We start from the raw sequence: 26,688 nt of genomic DNA, 5'->3' as shown, positions 1-26,688 counted from the left end.
CGAATTTAATGATCTCTAAGGACCTAAGTTCAAAGACAATTTTCGTTACACTTGATTCGTTGTGCATTGACCTAAAATCTATCATAAACCCATCATTGAACATTTTTTTACACAACACTTTTGTCTTTTCAAAATTTGGATTACCTCTTGTTATCAGGAAAAATATTTGTCTTTAAATATAGCTCTTCATCTTTAATGTACTAATTAAACCTATTCTATTCATAACAGCTGACGTATTACTATATCAAAGATTCACTGTCTATTTTCGTAGAGGATGTACTCACTGATATGTCAAACCTTTATTGACCTTGATGACATGCTTTTGTTTTCTCAGTTTAGGGCCCAGCACACGTGTGACAGTTGCTGTTATGAATGAGTTAACAGGTTTAGCACGTCATTCTCGGACAAAATTGCGAGAAGACTAAATCTCACTTTTGTAACCCGTGCGTGCAAATCGCGAAATGCTTCGAAGTTTCTACCTCAGTAATAAATAACAAACGAACAAACCTTGGAATTTGAATTAGGAAGATATATTCGATGTAACACATATTGCACAATAACTCGTTTTATTAAAAGAAATGTCGTTATTTGAGTGAATAGTTTTTTAAAAAATGATTTTAAGATGAATATTATTATGTAATTAATATCCAAAAAAATGAAATCATTATTAAGTTTCATGCACATACATTTATTAAACAAAATAAGCTGAAGTTTAAGTTATCGCTCTTTTAGTTTCGAAATTATTGTATTTCAATGCCACTGAAACCTCTAATATGGAAATAAAATAGTAATCGAGTTGATATAAAGTGGACCATAATACAGGGTGTTAAAAAAAGGGGTTCAAGACTTTAAGGTCTTATAGTACTCACCGAGACGAGTACTACACTTTATAAAAAACGTCTAATCAACACAGGTCTTAAATTCAATCCTTTCAATGAAAAATTGACTTTTATTATCTACGAATATTCGATACCGCCAGTGAATTTCTCTACGACACATTTAATATAAATAATACAAATTTTCAGGCTTTGTTTAATACTAAGCGTAGTAATGAGCCTAATAGATGTGAGCGTTGGATTGCTTCAAATGAAGTCTCATCGAATATTTACTATAGCAAAAAAAAATTGGTATTTGCATTTATTTATGAAGTAATCTTTGTTGATCTTAGTTTAATAATCTTGTGTTGATAACGTTGAATGTACTTCTAAATTGATTCCTTTATTTACATTCAATACGTCAAATATTCATGACATCAAATATTCGTAAATAATAGAAGTAAATTTTTCATCAAAGAGATTGACTTTAGGATCTACGTTGAATAGACATTTTTTTACTCCTCTTGGTGAAATACTACAAGCCCTTCAAGCCTTGAACCCTTTTTTAAACACACTATCGATTCAAACTAAAAGCATTTTAAAAAATAAAAGTAAACTTAAAGCTAGTTAAATTTGAAAATCTTAGCCAAGGACTATACTCATTAAAATACTAAACTCCTTTTTCCTATCTCCCAAAACAAATCGACATAAGCCCTAATAAGAATTAGAAAGAGAAGACTATAAGAAATAGCGTAAATTAGATCAGCACCTTCAATTTGCAGTTACAGACTGTACATATTATGTATCATAAATAATACAGATTGTACAGTTTTCACAATACTAATATTGCAATAATTAAATATAAACAACGATTGACTTCAAAACGGGACACATCAAACCCTGAGTCATCAAGTACCGAAGCACGACTCAACCGACCTCGGAGCCAGGTCCTTGGGTTTCGCAGAAGGAAGATCGTTACGCGTTTCAAATATGGTTTTACCAGGATACCGTCGTGCTTTAGCGGAACGCCTGGTCGCTACACGCATCGCGAATCGCGAGTGCAAGTATCCAAGACAAAAGTTGCACGGAGGAGAAATTGCGCAAGAACCCAAAGAGTCGAGCCTGATATCTGACGTGGAACCGGTGTCGTTTCTTCAAGGCATCGCGCCGCTGCCTTTAGAAATTCAAACTCGTAGAGCTTCGTCGTTTCGTTTTTCTTTCTTTTTTCCTTCGAATTCATCTCACGAGACGTGAGCAGGTTACTCGTCCCAATGGTTAAACAGTAGTCGACTCGTTCTGAAATCAGACGCGTAGATAATAGGATAAGGGAAGAGCGACATAGACCAGTTCCCGCGGAATAGTTTTTGTTTAATTGCCCATCAATTTCAGGCGTGGCATAGTTTCTGCCATTTTAACAAATTATGACGCGGTAATTATAACGCTTGGGACGTAATTCTGAATGACGTTAGTTGAGTTACGTTTAATTAGAAACCTGAGAGAAGGCTTGGGGCTAAGCAATTTTATTTGTGAAATGTGTACGTGGAAAGTAAATCAGATTCGTTTTACTGAAGGATAGGTTTATCTGTTAATTAGATTTCTACATATTTTGATTAGAAGATATTAGTATCTAAAGGAGATATCATTTGATGTGAGATCTGTGAGTTTTAATTAGTAGACACTTTACTGTTCAAATAAGCTTAAAATAGAAAGCTTGAATAATTTTCAACTCTTGATGCAAAGTGTGAACAAAATCCTTACCCATTTATACAAATTGTTAACAAGTGAGTTTTATTAAAAGAATATTCTAATGTGCCACATGTTATTAGTAAACCATTTCTTCAACAGATTATTATAACCAGACACAAAAATTCAGCAAGTTTATTTGGATTGGTTCCACATCGATGCTATTAATATTTTAGATTAGACAACTTTCCCACTGCTTTGCAGATTAAGCACGTCCTATCGTCGTTCACAGAACACATTATGTTATAGTGCTTGAGTCATAATACGGTGAAATATAACGCTTCCTCTTTTTACAACCTAAATCTAAATTGCTCATTCTTTCTTGGAAGCACAAATGCAGAAAGTTCCACCGCGAATTTGGTATATGTATATTTAAATGAGCGTTATGACGGGAACCCATTAAAAAGTGTCTCAGCGCCACGTGAAAAACTTAGTCGATGAAATGTGGTAATCACCAAGGGTAAGCATACAACCTCTTTTTCAGCAGAATAAACAGTAACTTTTTTGAGAGAATATTAAACGATTCCAGCTTTTCAACAGATGTATGCATATTCTAGATGAATTAATTATTTTAAAATTGTTAATTACATATCGATCATCAGTGGTTCATAATTAGACGTTCTAACTTCTTAAAATTAGAATTCATAGAATTAATAAGTAAATTTTAAACTGTAGTTCTGAGTACAAATACCTGTATAAATAAAATTGAGTTATTAAATATTATTTCCATAAATTTCATCTTTCTAATCTTGTTCTATGTTTGTCTTATTTACTTCTTTAAAAATTGCTACAGACAATAACCTGAATAATAGTAGGCAGGTATCTCAAGTTATTTCATTCTTAAAATATTCCTGACTCTCTAATAAACTCAACCATGACAATCGTCGCTACAACTACAATGAACAGTTTATTCCACGTAAAAATTCATTAAAAAAAGAGAATAAAGGTTATCCATGGTAATCTTCCCTTTTCTTTCAATAAATCAGTCAATTTGTATAAAATTGAAAGCTTAACTCTACTTGTATCTTATATACAAATAATTTGCACAAAATATACAACATTAAACTATAAAGAGTACATAGTGACCAATTTCTAAATTTGTTAACCAAGATTCAGAGAAATGATTTGAAGTATTGGACAAATGAATCCTAAACACATTTTACCTCGCTATTAAACAAACTATAGAAACAAACATCAATTGCCTCTACTACCCCTTTGTTTCATTAAGCAAATGCATGAGATTCGCGATCCCGAATGACGATAGCAAATATAGAACATTATATGTAAACTGGAGAGATAGTAACTTTTCAGTTTCATTGAGGCATAAACGGGGCTGAAAGTACAGCAGTTGTCTGGGGACAACCCCTAATCTCGGTTCTTCGCGGTACAAAAAGCCGATAGAACGATTATTTTTAGAGATGGCTCGTGCCTTCGGGACTTTCCTCCGTGTTAAACAGTCATCGCATTTATCTGTCGGATATAGACCGGCTTTTCTTGTCATGGGCCATGTGCTTCTTCAATTTTACGCTGCACCCAGCCGTTGCTTCATAGTTACGATGAGAGCGAAGAAATGTACACGGAAGAGGAACAACGAAAACAACCGATTGACCACATTTATTTGTTTCTCTATTTCCAAAAATCAGGTTACAGAAGAATGGAAAATATTGGAATTTATTTTTAGTTACAAACTAGTATTTCGTTTCTAATCTTTTGGAAGCACAAGCTGCATTCAGTAGACACCACTGCGCCACTGTCTTATTACATCATTACATTGCCCACATATGTCAAAATTTTTAGTATGCTTTCTTAGAAATCATATTTTACAAAACTAGTTTGAATAAAAGTTTGTTAGGAAGTTTTATAGGTATATTCTCCAAAACTGAAATATTGAAAAATTCTACGTCAGATAATAGAGAATATGTATATTGCAGAATTTTTTTTGTAATTAAAAAATAAAAGGAAAGCAATTTATATGAAGTATTTGGATTTTACCCAGCAAAATGACATTTAATTTACTTATAAGACAAATGATATATTTGCATGATAGATAATGTGTTAATTGGTCCTATAAATAAATGAATTAACATCTTGTTGTGTAAAACTCAAATATTACGTATGATAGCTATTTTAATTATACTTTCATTAATTAAATTTTATTTTAGAAATTTGGTATATTAAGTGTTGCATGTGTAAATTGTAGTTGTGTACATAGAACGTCCAATAGAACATTTTCTTGAAAGCCATATTTAGCCATGGAAAAATTGAGGAAAGATTTTCTAATTTTTAAAAGAAATAAATTATTATTATGGTATGGTTCGAATCTGCCAATATAGTTTAACTATTTAGAGAACATCGAGCAAATTTTCTTTGAGGAAGTTGTTTGTACCTCTATAGGAACAGAATTTTGTTATTAATCTCCAATAAACATGAACAGAAACTTGTATCAATAAGCACTTATTACAATTCTATCAAACTGTTTGAATTTATAGTATAGTTACTCTGAAAACATAGATATAAGGAACATAAGAAATTCAAACATTAGAATAAAATACATTCAAAATAGCAAAGAATCCGTGTACTTAATTTGCATTTTTATGTGAAAAATGATTCTCATGAACTTCAGTTACGTAATATCTATTGTAATGTCCTTATGTCTACCTTTTTCATGCAACTGGCACTGCAATTAATGTTGTGCAGCTTCTTCAGAGTTAGATAATAATAATTAATTTACATCGAGAAAAATAAGATAATATCAGAAATATAAATTATGGATATACCAGGAAATATAAGGTATAAGAAACTCGCTTTATCAATTAATTTATTCTTCTTGACTATCCTCGTAAATCATTACGTAAGTACGTAGTAAAATATTGAAGCAATGGCTTACTCGGATTTGCATAAGGTGACAACAGAATTTTAAAGCTTGAATGGCAGAATTCTAGAATGCGATCAACAGCGGCTATCGAGAGGTATCAACATGCAAATATGTAGTCGGGGGAAAGACATACCTCACATGCTTGACCCAGTCATTTGCTATGTTCCCTGGCGCTTAAGCTTTCGAGTTACGAAATAGTTATTGACACTTGCTTCAGTTCGCCACTGACTTGCATGAATAAAAATAATATAGGTCTTATTTCAATCGAATTGCATTTCAGGATATACATTCCCAAGAATTTAAAAGAAATTGAAATATCAAACATTTTATTTTACAGGGTTGGATGCCTGACTTGTAGAACTCTGATAAGTTGGTAAATAATAATTTGAGCAGGAAATAGTTAAGTTAACTTTTGCATGGTTGAATGAGGAACTTTAGTTCTTTTGCTAATTGTTTTCTTCAGTACTTAAAGATAATCTACAGCATACAGTATTTAGTTAAAACTAACTTTTTCTTATCAAAATGATATTGAAACTTTAATGATGTTAGTGACCATGACATTCGAGCGACTTTTAAACAAATTTAACTCACTAACATTAACATTCAATTGACGTGTAATATACAAACGAAAACATCAAAGTGTCAGAATCGTCAATTACTATATTATTTCTTCAGTAATTCTCCATAACAATTTACTACGAATAATAAATTCTATTGACAAACTGTTTCTTTTGCAATCTTTCGGAGATACAATTTTGAGAACAGACATTGAAAAATTGTAGAAGTTAAAGAATTGCTCCCTCTTGACTTATCCATTTTGAAGGCAATGCTCATTCAGCCCAATTGCATCTGTGCATATACATGAACTACAATGATTCATCTTTTCAGTGCCAACTCATTGTACCTTTGTATAACGAGAGTACATGAATTTTTTACAAAAATTCAATACTGTAAAATGAAGAACATATTTCTGAATTTCAATTTTACGTTTCTATTTATAATTAGCAGCATTCTCTTAACAGTCATTTTTGTCTGTGATAGTAAAAATGCATCAAGGAATAAAGAATATTCCTTGTTAGATTTTGCATTCTAATTTGGTAATAGTACCAAATTTTTTTCCTATTTTTATCGATGATGTTATCCATTGACGAAGTTTCATAAAAAAATGCTTGAATACTATGTACCCATGCATTTACGTCAATTTCATCGAACAAGGCAAATGCCTTGAATCGTTAAACGGAATACTAAGTAAAGCTACTGAAACTCGTAATTTCGTTAGCAGGGTTATAGAGAAAGTAATTATATCGTAGCCAACAACGAGCCACTTACCTCGCGACAGTGTTAGTAAGTTAGAATTCGTGTTAAGTCACCTCGAAGTTTCTGTCAGACGATTCCACGTGAGATGCATACGAGCACCGAGGAAATTCCTAGCGAACCTAATTCAATTTCCTGGGACAACTTCTGATCATGAGTCCAGGGCATCGTGGTAAGGCCATGAGTTGGTTATTCGCTAATTTACTAAGTGAGTACACGAGACAATAACTTTCGAGGGTTGAAATGCAAACTCAATTATTTGAACTTCCTTCCGTGCCTATTTTGTCAAATAGTTTATTGACCTGCGAATTCAACGTTAGCGATAATGAAAGTTTCACGAGCGTTAGTTTGACAAGTTATACGAAGCAGCTTATTTTTGCTGCGTCATGGGGAATAATTGTGCGAATTATTAACGCATTAATTAATCGATTCGGTGCAGTTGCGGATATGCTTTTATCAAGAGCATTCTGAACGTCTGTTTTCTTTTTTGTTTATTTGTTCTTCATCCTATAAGACTTGTACTATAATATTCAAGATAGAAGAACAATTATTTCACTTACTATAAATTTTAATGTCAAAAACTGAAAATTTAAACTCATCATGATACTTCTCATATTCATCATGATACTGATCATCATGATGACACTTATTATATGATAAGTTAAATTATCCAGCATTGTTTTATTGATTCGTTAAATAATTATTACATGACTTGTTTATAAACAAAATCGATATAAATTATTCTCTTATCGTTTTGGAGTATGTTTTTAAAGATAATTTTTGAGTATGATAATATGTTATCATTTAATATCTTAAATGCATTACAAATATACAAAATGTAAATAGTTTAACAAAAATAAAATAAACATGCTTTTATAAAACATTTCTTATAGTGAAGAAATGAATAAATTGCTTGGAACGAAATGATTTCAACGTTAATTTGAGTCATTGCTGATCATCACTCCTTTGAGGATTTAGGTTGATCTATTTAGAAGAGTAAGAAAATTTAAGGATTGAAATGCTAAGATTTGACTAGTTCGCAATTAATTACTGTTAACAATTCAATCTACATATTATTCATTTCTGTTTTATACTGAACGATGGTTATTTAGTAAAATAATTAAATGAATATTTAAATACTAAAACTATCATAAATTTCAATTTATATTAAACAAATATTTGTTTACTCTCCATTATTGTATAAATCTGCAAAATTTCAGTAAAGTTTGTACCAAATACTTCACAAATATCTTTTAAAGTTCAACAAAATTATGCAATTTCAATGATGTATTTTATATTGTATCATTATTTACAGCTTTCAACAATTTCATTGACTATTGAAGATATTGTTAACCTATCGTTATTTATGAGTAATAAAAGAAGTAAGTATTACACAAAAGGACATCCAAATACGAAACAGTTTGTTTCTCCTCCTGTTAACGCCCACATTTATGTTTGCGTATGTAGGTTTCCATGAAGAATGCTGCAAACGATTATTGCGTCAATATTAGCATATAAGAATGACAATTGTTTTCACGATTTACAGAGACTATTGTGTCCCCGATATAATAAGAGTTTCATTAGCGATGCAACTATCTTCACTGACAGTTATATGTCAAAATACTAATGGATGAAGAATTAATGACCAAGACAAACAACAGTAAACAATCGATTCAGCGGATGCTGAGTCAACAATAGAAAGCTAATATTTCCTGGTTCTTCAAATACATTTATTTCAGGATTTATGATTGCGTGAAATGGTATCCTCAAAGTATGACGGGAGCAGGTTCTTGAAATTTGTTTGACCCTTGAAGTATGGATCGTGACAATAAGATAATATGAAAAAACTTAATTGTTAGGATTAGAAAAAGGTTCTGCTAGTTAATGGAGGTATAATAAAGTATACAAAATTTACAAAATAATTTTTTTCAATCGTTATGTGACAAATAGAATTATTATGTCATAATAGAATAGTTTATAGAATACGAATCTTCGCGAAAAAGAGTATTAAGCTGAAATTATTGAAGTCTCTTGTAGAATTTATAGAAGCACTCTAATAGGTCTGAGTGTAATAGAATCAGTAAGATTTGACTTCGTAGATTTAACAAAGCTGCTCTTACTTGTTAATTGTACACAGGTTTGTAACAGATCCTACAGAGCTCTATCCTGCTTAAATCTACTTAAGAGACTTTTGCAAGATCTGTATGACCATTTTTCCTGGTAAATACATTATATATATGGTAAGTAGGTAGCAGATCTATAGACACTTATGGAAAATTTGAATATGTATAAAAATATATAATGCATACGATATCGCACATGTAAATCGCACATTCAAAAGTGACACAACTCAAAAATCATGATTTTTGATTACAGCTACAAATCAATTTGGTAAATATACTTCTATTCATTAAAAAAGGTTTACTAATTAAAGATCAAAATTATAGAACTTATTCAAAGAATTCTTCAAATGTAAATTGCAAGTTATTTAAATAATAGAAAATCATTTAATTCAAGTAACACGTAACTATTTTTTAAATTAATTACCAAGAAAGATAACTTTCACTAAGTAAAATTACTCTTCATGTCAATACTATGTATTTAATAAATAACTTTCTCCTAAACCCCTAGTCTTTTGCTTCCACCGATAAACATACTTTCTTGAGTTGTGTCACTTTCTAAATACATGTGCGATATGAACTAGATCACCCCATAAGTAATGCTGCTCCTTGTTTCATATTTTAATTACAAAACTTAAGAATCCTTCGAAGAAGAGCCTAAAAGGTTACCTAGTAGGTAAAAAATGGTGGTACAATGTAATATTTGACAAAGCTGTAACTTCAAATAATACTACGCTTAATTTCTTCACGAATAAAATGATTGTTGGCAGCTATTTTTAGGATGACCCAAAGAAAGATCAAAAATAATAAAAACAGAGTACACTTTATCCCAATTTATGTTCCTTGTCAAACCTCAAGTCGTGCACACTGAACCAATTAAGTCGGCAAGCTGAAGAACAGTACAAGTCCAAAAACCCCATTTTGCCCACTGTGCATTCTACATAATATCTAGACTCCAGAGTCAGAGTATCTTAAATACACTTATTTTCTGTGTGACTTAATACACTTTGGCTTTAAAGTCCAAACATACTTTTAAGGTTATTCGAAAGTGGCTAATATTAGACTTCTACTTTTATTTTTTTTTTTTTTTATTTTATATAGTATTTAGAGTCGCATCAACTACAAGGTTATTAGCGACTATATCAATTGTCAGTAAATAATCTGTTTATAATCTATTGGATATCTTGATGTCATTGCAGAAGTTGAGTATGCTTCGTTGAAAGGGTAGTGATGTATGAATATTGTTTATGTTGTCACTTAGACCGTGTTTTCTTCGTTCTTCGTTGTAGTGGGGACATTCTGTGATTATATGGTTTATTGTTAACCTTGTGTTGCAAATATCGCATATAGGAGGAGATTTGTTTTCAAGTAGGTGTACATGTGTTAACTTTGTATGTCCAGATCTAATTCTGGTAATTATAATTTGCTCGGTGCGTTTGATAGACTTCTACTGTTCTTCTACTTACTGCACTAACTACAGCTAGTAAAAACATATTGATATTCAATTACAGAGTATCGACCAAAGCAATATTATCGATCTTTTTCAACAGAACATAACAACAAAAAGACAAACAAACATAAATACATAAATCGATTTCAGAAACCTGTTTCTCAGAAACAGAAATTCTCCCAAATTTCATGCTGCTACCAAGGCGCAAGATTACAGCCAGCGTGCGCATCAGATTTCACCTTTTCAATATGTATAGCTCAGCGAACGAGTACAATAACAAAGACCAACGAATCAATTTACGAGATGGCAGCGAGGAGGCGTCTTTAATGGTTCCAACGACCCCACGGAATTTACGGAATGTGCATAACGGTGATGGCGTAATCAGCGAGAAAAAATTGGCGGCGAGGCCGCGAAAAAAAAAGGAATATCGGGCGGCAGCTAATAATCGCCTTCGGCTCTGTTGGCCTCCGTTGGACTTTCTTGGGCGGTTCGTATCGCTTTATCGAGGACTTCCTGCCGCGATCGGTCGCTTCGAAGGCGTGCGAATTCAATTCTCCTCGAATCGGGGCGATTGCGAGAAAAGGAGATCGCGGGAGCAATCTGGCGCGGATTATGAGTCGTTTGAATTCTTCTGGCAAATAGAACTTGAAAGTTAGAATGCTTCACGCGTTATTGTGATCTGTTGCGCAAGTCTTGTGTGACTTGTGCTCGTTTGACCGCAAATATGCTTCGTTTTAATTCTAGAGGAAAAGGTGTTAGTAATATGGGACTGCAGTTTGTTTTTTGCCGATTTTTCATTACCTAGTGTATTAAATGATTTAAAGGCTCTAATTTCATTGTCATCCTTTTCTCTTTTATATTTAAGAATCTTGAAAAGGAGAAGAATGTTTTTATTTAGGACATTTTTATTTTATTTGGTAAAGTGTACTTTTTTAGTGAAGAGTTTTTGTGCGGATAATCAGGAACCCAGGTTTTTTTTTAATGAAAGAGATAGATGTATTGATATATTATTGTTTACTAATCTTTGCAATATGGTTTCGAGTGCAGAAAACAGTTTGACTGCTTTATTTGGAAACATTTTCTTCGCTTTCATTGCTACAAGAACTCTAAACGTATAATTTGTATCGCATGATTTTTTACGTTTTATTGGAGGTAATAGGATGCTGTGAAGCATATCTAAATATATCTAAGAAATTAAAAAAGTCGTTTATTTAGCTAATATGGACTAGGAGTAAATGGAGTGGGGTTCCATATTAGCAACAGACTAAGGTTTTAAATTTTTGTACGTATTCATAAATAGTTAAAAAATTGTATGAAACCTCTAGTGGCTATACATAAATACACCTTTAAATTACCTTAAACATTATGCAACAATCAAGAAATAAAAATTCAAAAAAGATTCAAGAAATAAAAAGTAACTGGTGTATAAAAAATTGAGAAAAACTTTTTGAGTTTATGAAAAGACTATAATTGTTGTATATAAAATACGATTGAAATTAATGCATTTATCCACTCATATCATTTTTCTCTTTTTACTACAAACATATTTTGCTATTATGACACGAATGATAGTAAGTATTTATTTTATTGGAGCGAGGCACATTACCAGCAAGTTCCACATTACCACCTTTGCCTCTATCGTATAGATAATTAGTTCGAAATTGTTCTTCTTTGAAGATATTTTTCGTTTTTTTAATAGGTTATTGAAAGGACGACTGAAAGGTGATGTGATTTTATTTTGGAGAATAGTATTGTTTATCCCATATGCATTTTTTACCCAATAATATTTTCTACATCTAATTAATCGATTAATTATCCACTGAAAGGACATTATTATAATAATATAAAAAAAGCAATTTAGATAGATATATCTGGATTGATATTAGATTATGTAACGTACAAATATTAAATATTTATTTGTGTAAGATTTACATATAATAAATATTGCAGCATAATAGGATAAAAACTGGCCTGCCTTCTTCGTATTTATGCAAATCAACCATTTTAGTATCTGCACGACGTACAGCAGTATTACACGGTAGTAAACGGTGGAGAAATTTAAAAGTCGTAAAAGAAATACATGTAAGGTCATAATTGTAAAATTATAATTTATTGTGGTTTCTGTTAAGTTTTATTATTTAAGCTGCTCTCAAGATAAGATGACAAACTGCTCGGCTCCATAAACCAGAAACAGAAGAAAGTGACGGTAGAACAAATAATGTTTTTTCAAATTGAGCTCGAAATAAACAATTATAAATAATAGTACAATATTTTGTTTAGGAGATGATTAATTTTGTTTCTGAAGAATTGCCCTCTTAATTAAGAACTTAAAATTCGCCAGAATGGTTTTTGAAATATGCTAACGTCGTTTAATAACCAAATACAGAGATAAAATTGTATTATTTTATGACAGTAGATATAATTACTCAGGTAAATTTTTCAATTTGTAAAAAATTGTCTACTAATTACCTGTTTCGACGATAAAATTGAAATTTTTATAAACACCAAAACTAATCAATTTGGTTTTGCAAAGAATTTTCAGATTTCCAAGTTTATCGTTGCACTTATAATTAAAATTTGATTGAGCACCAAAATAAGCATTTATATCCTAGAATATAATAATATAGTATCATAAGTAATTGAGTAAGGAAAGTTAAACCTAAACAATCTTATTGGATACGAAGTGCATAGACTCACTACATCTTTCTCCAAATGAAGTTGCAATTAATTAGAACCATTCTCTTAAATGAGGATCAACAATATCAAGGGTACTCAGCTGGTAAAATCCAACTGGATATAACAGAATTCCATTGCCACGCGCTTCATTGAATCAGCGTTATTTGATCAACAGACGGGTGTGCAATTACGCCGAAATTCGCGCATACGTTTGATGGGCTGTTATAGAACGTGATGAGTGTACCAAAATCATTAAAACGTTTCAAAGCACCGATAAATTATCAGCGTAGTAAAACGTTGGACTGTAATGGTTAAGTAAGCACAGTGTACATACATTTAGGTTGTAAAAAAGAGGAACTAGCAAGCTACTACATAAGAGCACGTAGGTAGACATTTTGTATACATATACCTACGTTTCATGTTTTAAAGTACCATAATGTTCACTTGATCATTGCTCCTGGTTCACACGCGTGCCTACTCACATTATCTGTAATAGTGTCTTCCAGGAATAGACGACCAAATTCGAGGAGTGTACTCTAGTTACCAGGCGGATAGAAAAAGAGCATATGAGCATAGACTGAACAATTTTTCAATTAGAAGTATTATCACTTAGTTCATATCTTTCGACTTTCGACGAACATCTTGGCTTACAATTTCATACAGCTTTAAACTAATTCGCAAGTTAGATGCTTCAACTAGTTAGTAGTTGACTAACAGGGAACCAAAACATACACTGCCTTTCTTGTTCTATTATTTTAACACAAAATTTCTTTCCTCAAGTAATATAACTTATTATTAGAATGTTCTTATAAATAGCTTCATGTCTTTAGCACCCGAGTTTGGGCTACAGCTTTTTTCATTCTTAGCGTTAGTAGAGTCTACTCCCAAAGTTCAGTCAGCTATTTTTGAGACACTTTGTGCACAGCGTGAATATTTAATCGAATAATAAATATTTCAGAGCTAGTCAATGATGGCAACAAAATGAATTAAAAAGTTGGCTGAAATAAGGTATAGGAAACTTCGACAACTTTTTCTTCCACAATCCTTACTGTAATGAACCAATAGTAATAAAGTCATTACGCAAACAGGATCATTGTAATCCACGTAATTGTCGGCTACCGGAATTTAAGCATATTTTTGGACCCTCGTAAAGCTGCTGGTGATTACATGCACGCATACTCGAAACTGTTTGATTCACACCAGATACGCGTGTATATCCCCAGCGTTACGATTGTTCGCGCGGTGCAGTTGCGTAACCACTCGTTCAATGTTGAATCATATTAAATGCGTTTCGAACAGATTAAACTTTCACATTTCCATCAATGAAAAACGAAAAATTATTCCAACGACACGAGACATTCCCCTGTACAACACTGTCAAGATTATTACTCATAATATGAATTGTCAATGTGACGTGTACATATTACACGACAGCAATATGCAAAATTACGTATACACTTTTCCATTTTGTAACCAGGATTCTGGTTACTCAATCACCTGAACTGTTTATTTACAGAAACTTTTCCTTGGTGAAAACATCTAATTTTGGTAAAAAGATTTATTATTTTATATTTTTAAATTCATGTATTACTGTTTAAGAAATCAATTTATTTTACGTATTTAAATATTATTATTATTGTTGTTTTAGAGTATCTATAGTTAATCACAAAAGTCTATATTACAAGGAAATTCACTTAATACGAAAATTCTGATTTTAATGAAACTTTGTTGGTGTGTATACGTATAGAGCATAATGGATTCCACAAGGAACAATTTTTTTGTTGATGAGAAACCTATTTCAGGAGTTTCCCCAAAGTTTCAGTACTCTCACGTTTTAAATACAATTGTGTCTGGTAATTTTTTTACAATAGGATGACAGAACACCAAAAATGATATATTTTTCACATGAAAAGTTTTCTATTTCTTACGCCATTACAAAGTTATATTTAAACACTGAAGTTTTAAACGTTAATTTTATCTCCTTAAAGTAATATTCTATTGAAAAAAAACATTGTTTCATATATACAATGTAATCAGTTCTTTTACGTGCACACAAACATTCATTAAAATCAGAATTTTCAGATTAGCTGAGTTTTCCTATGATATATGTAGTGTGTGTAGACATTTGTGATTAATTGTATATGTATAATACATATAATATTCTAAAAACTATGTTCAATCTTATTTGAACTTTTACCACTGTTCTGGTCCAATTATATTCGCACATATGGCATGACACTATGAAGCATGTGGTAACACCTATGTATTACCATACTTTTGTTAATCCTAATAGGGCAATGATTTTTATATGCTTCACTGTCGCAACTCTGACTTTCACTTAATCCCTAACATTGTGGTTGTGTGCGTAAGTAATCGTATCTCTGCGGAAAAGTACAGAAGCATCTTTTTATCGCGATTGCGTTTCAGTAACGAGAAATACTAGTCATAGCTTCGAGAAAAAAGGAACGCGAAAAGAGAGGGAAAGGAATAAAGGTGAGAAAAGGGAAGTAGAAGAAAGTGTACAATCTCGATTGATCGACTTGATAGTCAAGCATGACACAATAGAAATGGGATTGAATGAAATCTTGGAGTGAAATGAACACGTGTAATAAACGAAAGATCTAGTGTATCACATGAATAACAGCGACGGGCGATATGTATCTGAAAATGTCAACTGTAATAGAAAAGTATTTCTTTGAACGTAGATATCTATGCCTTCAAAGTTAGTATTGTTTGAACATGTTCCTAGGCTTGTTGTAGTTGTTTTAACCCTCAACTGTGGATACTCAATTTTAAAATAAAAATAAGATGCAGACATCAATTAAAATTCATCGATATTAAATACCTGTAATTATAAAATTAATATGATGTAAAATTTAATGGATGTAAAAACAGGGTATGACGTTACACATATTCTTAACTTTCATTATAAAGTCCTTCATATTTAAATAAGAGCAGTAATAAAAATATATTACGTGGAATATATCCAACTGCATGTCAATAGTTAAGGATTAACTCTGTTGCTGTGACTTGCAAATACAGCACACATTATTTATTTGTAAACATGAGCTTATATGGTCAATTAAAGCATTCAAGACAACGAATGGAACTGAGATGATAGTTTAATAATGACACAAAATGAATATAAAGAAAGTATTCGTTTTGTATTTATAAATAAACAGGAATAATTTTGGGCCAAATAAGCTGAATGATAAGAAAATTTTTAAATTTTGTTAATTTGGTAATTTATTACACATGTTCAAATTTCAGAACTATTTAAACTTAAAGAAAACCTGTAAAAGAAAAGTAAACATAGTAATTTTTTAAATATAAGAATATCTACATAATTTTTTTAATAATTTTATTATAGTGATAATTAATGTACCTACACCCAGTTCTGTTCTTACACCATTTAGATTTATCACGAGTTATGTAGAACAAAAATTAATTCTTTTCTTGCATCATGTATTTTGACCTTTAAGCTAGTAGACTGTGCCATTTATTAAATTCTGCTTTGCACTATAATAATGGGTTAGCTTTGCCTTCGAACTGCTATGTTACTCAATCGAAAATACAGTATTTACTGTAGCTTCACAAAAGACATTTACTATTTTCATGTGTATCTATTTATTTTATTAAGAAATTCTATCTTTTTGAATCCTTAATGAAAATTATGATAAACAATCTACTAAAGTTCAACTTAGTTTATTTATCACTTTCTAAGTATCAATTAATATTTCTGTCAGCTAGTTTTCATGTATATATAAATATCAGCTTTAGCTTATAAAATAACGTGAATTTTTGCACTTCATGCATTCATTTCAAAATTATGATCATTTGAAATCAACGATTTTCAATTTTTTGCTTACTGTAATATCTACTTCATTTTTTCATATTGCCAGTAAGTAACAGTGAGTTTGTCGTTTCTTGGAACGTAAGGAATGATGTCTTATCAACATTTTAGGTCCTAAAGCTATCCAAAATTCGGCCATTTTGAACGTTCTGTTACATCCCCTCCTTTTTGCATACGTCTAAATATGCCTCAATTATGCATTCATCTACGTTGCAATCAGCCAATTTAGAGACACCATTTTCGGTAATAATTCTTTTATCATTTAAATCATCTACTGTTATTCGTGCAACACAGCTGAAGACTTGCATTTGGCACCATTACTGTCGCCACAATTCTTTACACTTTACAGCACGCGTTGCGAAACAATGTTGCACGCGTTACGATCGGGACTCACTTTTTCCTTGTTCTTATTGATATTTAAAATATTCCTGTGTCCTATGGCGATGACGGATGTAGCGCAAGGGAAGTGTATTTGTAATCCTTTTCTTCCTTTTTCCATCCGCGTTTCCCGTCACGAGTTTCTGTGGCCTTCCTTTCCCCATTTGTTAGCTGCGTCACACCATTTTTCCTATAATGCTTACGGAGTATGTCAACGATGCGCACAAAAACCACGCGAAACTACTGTCACTTACACACTTCTGTAATGTAACGCAACAGCGATTGCTTAATGCGTACTGGTGAAACTATTGATTACAGCCTACTGTGAACTTTTTTAAGGTTGGACAAAGGTGAGAAAATTATTGGCACAGAAGACAATAGGTTGAAAAATCACTGTGATAAATATCCAACCGTTTCGTTTGTGGTTATATACATATACATGTATGGATAGAGAGGTGTCGAAAGAATGTGTATGCACTTTTGTAAACAAGTTCTTTTCTTTTTAGACTGAAAGTATAATCTTTAACTCTTAGAGACTTGGTATATGCAACATTGCATTTTAACTCAGAAAAATTAAACGATAAATGTGTTTGTGATCCATAAAATTAATTTAACACTTAATGAAGTAAATATCATCAAAAATTAAATAAGCTTGTAGGATCATTGAAGAAATATCTAGTATTCAGTGTCTACATCTATCAAACATGTAAGAAATTCATTAATTATCATTGCACCGATTCTATTTCTAAATAGTAATTATGATCATTTTGAACAACTATTATAATTTTGCAATGAAAGTGATGCTACTTATTTATGTTACTCATTTTTTTACAGATTCATATTTTGCTTCATATTTGCAGAATTTTCTTAGGATTTTCACTTTGCCTTGCCAATTACCAATTATGAGGAACTTAGTGAATAATCGAACACCTTCTATGTATATTTATGCAAGGTAAGTTCTTAGAAATACGACTTTTTTCCCAAAGCAGAAAGTGGTTTTCAAATGGAGCAGAACCCATATAAAGGTACATTCATAGCGTGGGAATAACCTGGATATGAAACCCGTTAAGAACGTATTGGTTATTGTTAAGTGCTTGCCTTATAACGAATCACACTCGTGATGTGAATTTTATTCAAAATATTGAAATGTGTATACTAGGTCTGTTTAATTCGTAAGTTCTAAAACTTACTTTTTGAAAGTTTATTGTTACATCTTTTGAGTACCATTTATTCTGTTAATAACTGTTTAATTACTAATCACTTAATTTATATATCTACTTTTCTATTTCAATGCCCAGCTTAAGAAAAACGTAAAAAATAAATATATCTTATAAAAAAATTTAGAAATTCAAAAATAAATCAATTTTCATGCTCTAATTACAAAATCTGTTACCAAGAGTTTTTACATGTTCAGACTAAACAATGGAATTTTAAATCAGAAGACTTTTTTCTAATTCATCACAAATAATGTAGAATATAATAAATCACTTAACATTAAGAATTTTCCTTTTAAGGATAGTTTTACATTAATTCCTCGATTTACTACAATTCTGTACAATTTTTCGATTTGATACATACTACATACATAGGTGCAATAAAAATAATTTAATTTTAATAAAAGTTGAAAAAAATTAAGTAATGTCGACGTTGCAACTACCGAACTCCTTAAGTAATTTAATTGCTAGCTATTCTTAAAAAGTAGTTTCACAGTACAATAATGTAGTCATATAGCAGCAAATCTAAAATATAAATTCGATATATAAATGTGTAAATTCAAATTTTCATATTTTTATTTGATTCATTTTCACGGTCAGAAAAATGAGTATTCAATGTTATCAGGCATACAAATGTCAGTGCATTATTAGATTGTGAATCTTTATTTATGGGATTTTTTATGGAATTTTATGGGACATTTATGGGAAATTTTAATATGCAAACAAGTACGGCCAAAATGTACAAAATATCGAAAGCTAAATGTATACGGCTACAATATTTGCTGCATATACATACTACAATATTTGGGAGGATGAAATAAATCCTTAATCCAATTTTATCTCTCTAACTGTGTTTATAAAAATAGGAATTTCCATAATCATTTACAGTCTATTCATTATAAATAGAAGTGTTGATTCCAATTGATAGTTATCTCGAAATTTTAGCGATGAGTTATTAATTAGGTACTACAAAGAGGGATGATCGTTTCTTAAGTAATTGTATTTATCAGACTGCAATGCAAATTAACCCTACAGTACGCAATGACGCATGCATGATCCATAGTAGATCCATTTTCAATACAAAAATATAAGAAACCAAAATATAATTTTATTTTTCCCTTATTCTCAGGCATATTTTAAAAGAAAAAATTGGTTTCTTTTAAAATAAAAAACCCAAGCATTATAAAGCTGTTAATAAATAATAGATTCAATTTTCGTGATTTTTGTCTGCCACCACCTATGTTGACACACACATCTAATACTAACATGTAATGATCTAAACACGATCTACCATGTTAACAAGATACTAATGTAAAACTATTTCACCTTCATGAATCATCATCCATACAATTACCTGTTCGCCTAAATTCTAAATAATGAAACAAGACCAAAGTCACTAAAAACAATTTTGTAACTATCATACACTGCCCAAATAATTGTCACATACAAGCATAACAACGAAATACTCTAATGATTACCGTGTTAACGAGATACTAATGCCATCGTAATATCACATAGGCAGCGCAGTCTCATTGAAAGCAGAGGGTCGCGAGAAAGAGAGGAAGGATTCAGCGATCACGCACGCGGTAATTCCGCATACGGCCACACATGTGCGTAAAATGCCGCGAGGCCCGCGAGTCGATGAGCCATGGGTCGACTAATTGCACTCGAGTTTCGCTTTTGCCCGCGATTTCGCGCGGATCCGACGAAAAATTTGCGACCGACCTAGCCGACAAATTTCAATGAAACTGCGACACACCCCGCGCGCAAACACAGACACGGTCCAACGACCGCGTCCCGTGTTTTCAGGCTTCGTGAAAACATTCAAGTTGCAGAAATAACGTGCAGTGAATAACGTTTAATCGTCGTTCCGCCGACCTTCCATTTTCGTTTGTCGTGGTTGTATACTATTTTCAATAGAGAATTGAATGTTTGCAAAGAAGCGAAACAGTTGTTTCAGAATGATTAAGGAAGTTTATGAAGAAGGATACAGTTGTGGAAATTTGTTCTGCTATTATTGTTAATGAAGAATAGAGTGTAAAAGAGTGTAAAAGAGTGTATTTAGGTAAGTTTGAGTATGTAAATGTTGGAGTCTGCTTTGGATAGCTTATGTCTATGTTGAGGAAGCAAATGTATTCTTTAGAGCATAAGGTTCGGAAGCTGTAACTAGCACTATCAAGAGTAATTGATAAGTACTAATTAAATTGTGAGTACCAATCTTTTGGGTAAATGCGAATATCCCGAGCAGGAGCTGAATCACTTGCTGTGGCAATGTCCTCTGTTCGAAGAAAACAGAAATGAACTTATTCGAATGCTATGCAAGGAAGGATTTTACCTTCCTTAGACCATTGATGCCTTCTTGGTTAAATCACATGTTACATCCATAATCGGCATACATATACATACGTAGATAATCAGCATAAATAAATATTTATATATTATATTTTATAATATTTTATAATATTTTATAATATTATAAAATGCACACGCTACTACTTTAACAGTAATTGGCATACGACCCTAATTATAACTGTAACAATACTTTTAGTTAGATGTAAATTCATTTGTATATACTATGTATCCATATTGTTATTGTGCACAGCAATATGCACTTTGCTAATAACTCTGTATAGGGTTCCTAGCGTGAATGAAAAGAATATCTTTTGGGTAGTATAGAGAAGTTACTAGTACAGAGACATAATTGTTAAAGAATATTATAGAGAATAACAAAATGTGAATTGAAATTTTGAAAAATTTTAAGATGATACCACTATACTTCACTAATATAATAAGTACGATTATAAATAATTTTAACCTTCTTTTGGTAAGTAGAAGACTAGAACCTATCTTAACCAAACTACAGTGACCTAAATATGTACTTTATAATTCAAATATTACTATTCGAACGCTCTACTATTCGTGTATTGTATATAGAAGTTTTAGAAATATTGTATGTTTGTATATAAAAACTTAGTTTATTCACAGTAGTGAAGCTGTCATAAAAAAATCCTCTGAGCAATCTACTATATTAATAACTGAGAAAATTGTTTTATATTATAAGCTTTAATGCAAAAGTGAGATCGATTATGACAGTAATTTCTGAATATTTTTTTAAATTCAATATTAATGAATATTTTTTAGATATTAATTTTAATAAAGATTGTTCGTAATTCGTTTTTCAGAGTTAGAAATAGTGACGTTGCTAGCCTCGTGGCTCCAGTACCTACGTATGTATTTCCCGCCCAAGAAGACCGGAAACGTTGGAATTCGCTTCAGCGTGGCCGAGATGACTGAAGGTCATTTTTCTCTGAGGCAAAAAAGTGAAGTCGCAAGAATTAATGTTTCTATTTAAAGGATCAGAACGATAATATTGCAACTCACTGCCTTCCGTTTTGTTACTTTAAATACTATACTTGTAATGCCTACGTGTACCTATTGCACGCGTATAATTACAATTAATGGCTTTATTCGTTCATCAATTAACTACAAATTTTGGAATAGACGGTATAATAAGTATATTCTAGCATTTTTTACAATAAAATAATGTAAAAAAATAGTAATAATTACTATTTTAATAAATAGAGTGGAGTATACAATACTAATAGAGACCATACAGAGTTCTATGCGATTACGAAGTATCTTCAGAAATTATTTGATCATTTTACATAAAGATTGTTTTAATATTATTTGCAATTATCAAACTGTACAAAAATTTGATTTCGGTTTAAAGGAGATAAAGGTGTCTTTGAAATGTTGAAAAGTGGGAGTGATAAAAAACTTGATTTAAAAAATTCCTGAGTAGCTTCAGTATAGATTTACGATTCGTTGTCTATTAACTTATAGCAACAGATACGGTTTTCGTCTTGCCAAAGATATGAGTGGAAGTGCATAGCAATATAACTCGTTTGCTTAATCCTTCGCACACTGAGGTGTGTTGAATCACGACCAAGGACTTGAATATTGTACAGGATCGTCAGAAAAAGGTACTAAGATTATAAGAACGTATTACCTACTTCAAAACTGTTAAACATATCGAAGTGACTCGAGCATTTTAATGCTGGTAATAATCTTCTTGACTCTATACTTTCCTGGTAACCATCAACACCTGTTAGAAACTGTCAGAGAATTTCCTACATGCATTATTATCGATTTAGTAGATATGTCAGATATGATGAAAGGATTTATGTAAAAAAAACATTAAAATCTTCTAGGGAGGAATTAATTTTCTTGTAATTTACTAGTTATTAAAATAAGCACCTTAGGACTCTGTGAATCTGTGAAGATTTCTGATTTAAGTATTTTTAGAAAAATGATTTCAACACATTTTCACCGGTTACATAAAAATACATTTTTTCATTTTCTATTGTTATTAATATATTTACTGCTATAATGCTACACTGATATACCTAAATATACTGTTACAATATTTTTTGAGTGCTTTCAATTTCCTTAAACAATAATCTTCAATCGAAACATATATACAAACTTTTATACTCCTATTCTTTATATTCTCGTTTTATAAATTAATAAGGAATTACAAAAAAAAATTGTTGGCAATGTATATCTTAACACTTATCAATATACGCCAAGAAACATCTATCGAAACCCTGAGACTGCCCTTTACGTGATTAGATTCAAACAATTTCAAAATATAATAAACACAGAAGCAACCTTATAATAATGAACCATTGTACATCAGAACTAATTTTTACTAAAATCAATATTCACAGAATTATCAAACTGATTCTAGCCACATGACTCAATCTTCACACGATATTTAATATTTCCCTATGACGATATGATGATTTACAGAATGCTTACTTTAAACGTCTAAATCGCCCATAACTACTCATGGCTTCATAAAGACTTTATAGCAAAGGTAAACAAATTTGTAAAAAGATTGAAAACTGTTCGAACAACAGGTTCGAAAAAGTTATTCTTCAATTGAAACATAACTCCCCACCGATGGAATGCAATCTTTACACGGCATTAAATCCTTGGAACGACGGAAGCAGAATCACTTACGTAAGGTCATATAAGTGCGACAGGTATGCGAGTCCTTTGACAAGGAACACGCACACATGGGTTATTCTGTGTACACAGACGAGCTACCTGTGCGACACTCGGTGCAATATGACTGACACGGCCGTCCATGCTGCAACCTGAGCAGTTATGCAATTTATTTTATGTTCAGTTTAAGACACGGTTCGACAGTATGAGATACCGATCGTGCATTCCACCAGTAGTTAACGACGTCGGATTACATAGTACCTGAATTGTCGAGATAAAGCCTTCGAGACCATGGGATAGTAATCATTTAACGAGCTGAGGATGAACAAGCTGGGCTTGTTCATTGTTCTTGAATTAACACTTTTCTAATATAGTATTACACAGCTGGTAAATTGTGTATGCATTTGTATATGTATGGAAATAAAGAATGGTCATAAGTAATAGTACAGTATTTGCTTGTTATCGATTCATTGGTAAGGCGTACCTCAGGGCAAACGGGAAATTTTGAGGAATAAATATTTAAAGAAAAATAGTGTTTAATAATTAATAATAATATTTGGGGGACTATGACAGCTTTCAGAATTTCCAGGATTCTTGAAATATCCTGTTCCAATGAAATGATGACGAACAAGTACTCTACCATTCGTATTTTACGATATACTAATAAAATTATTCTGTTACATTTTAGTTTTCACTCTTCATTGACGATAATAGGTTGCGATCTTACAGTAAGGAAACATTGCAACTATTTAGTTTCACAACAAATGTCACATAATTATCGTCAGAACATGTAAATCTGAGACTTCAATCATTAAGGTAACCCATTCTAAAATAATAATTTAACATTATTGTTGGATACTGAAAATAGATATTCATAAAATAAAACATTCATGAAAATGCTAAGTACAACTCAAGTCCATTTGAAATAAAAAAATATTCCAAGAAATGGCCAAGATTTTTAAAAATATTAAAAAAGAGTTTGTAGCATTTTAGTCACCTTGTTTCACCATTTTGACTATTGAGAAACATTAGATCGCTCAGTTGACGAAAGGATGAAAGACATAAAAAATTAATACCTTAAATTTGCATGAGAAAAAACAACCTTGCACAGTACTATGCAGGAATTTACATCTTGTATAGATACTATATTTCCCTTATTTAAAAAAAAAAAGAATTTCAACTACTAATCAGATATTTAGCCCCGACTGATAGCCTTGACAACGCCATTTATTTGTATTATGAGTGGAGCTAAAAATTGTTACAAACGGCCTAATAATACGGAGCGTGCACTTTCTTGACACTTGACTATTACACGCGTGATCACGCCAGAACTGCCTAAGGTCGAGGGAGAAGCAGTGGACTTCGTTAAGCATTACTCTTGCGCGTAGCCATGATTGTCATTCATTAAAACATTAGACAACAAAAAGCTGTCAATTTTAATATCATATAAATTCTTCACACATTAAGAAGGCCAGTTATTTTTTACGTATGGTAATTTTTAAAAAACGTGGAATATTTTCACGAAACTGATTTATGGTAGACATCTAAACGATGAAGAGTTCATATCCATACATGGTATCCCTATAAAAACACTGACACAAATAACAAATACGTATACAATTTTTGAAAAAACTGAAAGGAAAATTGCAATGTATAAAATTATATAATTACAGTATTTTCTAATATACTTTACTTCAAATGTACAGAAAAAAGTATGAGGAATGTATACATACTCCCCATAATTAAATGAAAATCGAAAATTGCTGACTTGTGACAGTTTTCTCGTGGGATCTCATGGGATGGGATTATTTTCTCTTTTCGATAATGAACAATTTTTTCTCCATTTAAACCCTGAATCAGTAATTGTCGATCCCGTCTTATTGCTAATAAATTGCTACAGATCTAGCTACAATTCAGAGATCATAGATGTACTATTTTGCTTACATATTATTAAAATGAGTAAAAGACAGATAAGTTTACAGTTTTAGCCACTTGATCCAACATAGCAATGTAGGAAAAATCGAAGAATCTTTCGGTACTTAGTGACTTATTTATGTACCTTTCAATAATTATCTACTTCATAACCTGTTAATATTCCATTACTTATTTTTTTTTAATATTCTTTTTTATTTAATTTAATTTTGTCAGGTATAGATTTACAGGAGGTACCACCCCAACGCATAAAAAAATTATATTCTTATAATCTTTTTTCATAGGTTATTACTGAATAAAAAATTTAGTCTTCCTAAGACAACATAAATATAAGTATTAATATTATTCTAAGAACAGTTGTAAACCATATTAAATATTGTTAAATCATGAGAAGGTAATCTTCCTTCCTAATGATAACACACAAATGCCAATGTACCTATACAAATTTCACAATTAAGCAAATAAATGTTATCCACCATAAACAGACATGACTATCTATTGTCCCACCTTCTACTACATTTCCAAAATTACAAAAATGTCCTACCTGTTCGTAAAACTACGTAATCACTGCTCTCAAATTAACACAAGTGCCAAGAAATGAAAACCCTAAAATTAAAAGAAAAATTACCTTTCCTCCTCGAAGTAAGTTAATTCTTCCTTATTCTTGATTCGTGAGTCCACTTTTCGGAAATTTCTCCATTTACCCATCCTGACAACAACGATAACATCCACGAAGATCAAAGTCTATTTCGATCCGCTGATTTCACAGAAACGGTTCTTGAATCACCGTTGTATAACTCTCGAACGACAATAGTTCAGAAGTTTATGAATGTGCAGTGTCAGAACACGCGTCCGAAATTTCCGTGTAAATATTTTTAGTCAGGTGAACTTAGGTCCGCTAGTGGGAGGGTTACGCATCACGAATCGTTCGTATTTTGAAAACGCGTTCACTGGCGATGTCAAGGTGCGGTTTCTTCGATTATCCAGGCTATCGTAAGGGGATCTTGTTAGAGAGTAGCCATGGAGGGCATTTGTCGTCGTCGTGGTCGTGACCAATTCATTGTCGCTTCACAGAGAGAGCGAAAACATCGCTTCGACTGGCCATGCCTATTTATAAACCTTCTTAAGGAGATTCTTGGACGTTTTGCTTCTCCCTTTCTTTCTCTTTTATAGCAATAACGCCCCCTCTTTGTTCTGGGACACTGAAACCGTGGCCATTTAAAAAGAGCCCCTCGGCAGAAGATCGGGCAAGGTGGTGAGCCACAGGATCCAGTCGGCGTCACGAAAAACGGGACGATTGATTATCGT

At 31.8% G+C, this 26,688-nt stretch overlaps 1 protein-coding gene across 1 annotated transcript in view; it reads right to left on the bottom strand.

Annotated features, from left to right (window-relative positions):
• The window catches only part of LOC143178494 (uncharacterized), a 141,119-nt gene extending 114,761 nt beyond the window's left edge, over positions 1–26,358 (bottom strand). Inside the window, exon 1 of the mRNA XM_076377210.1 lies at positions 26,009–26,358. The gene's annotated coding sequence lies outside the window, so the exon portion shown is untranslated. The remainder of the gene's footprint in view (positions 1–26,008) is intronic.
• Between the last annotated feature and the right edge of the window lie 330 nt (positions 26,359–26,688).

The sequence above is a fragment of the Calliopsis andreniformis genome, chromosome 4 (assembly GCF_051401765.1).
Source record: "Calliopsis andreniformis isolate RMS-2024a chromosome 4, iyCalAndr_principal, whole genome shotgun sequence".
NCBI lineage: Eukaryota > Metazoa > Arthropoda > Insecta > Hymenoptera > Andrenidae > Calliopsis > Calliopsis andreniformis.
Note: the sequence above shows the minus strand (reverse complement) of the source record. Positions and strands in the feature narration are given on the sequence as shown.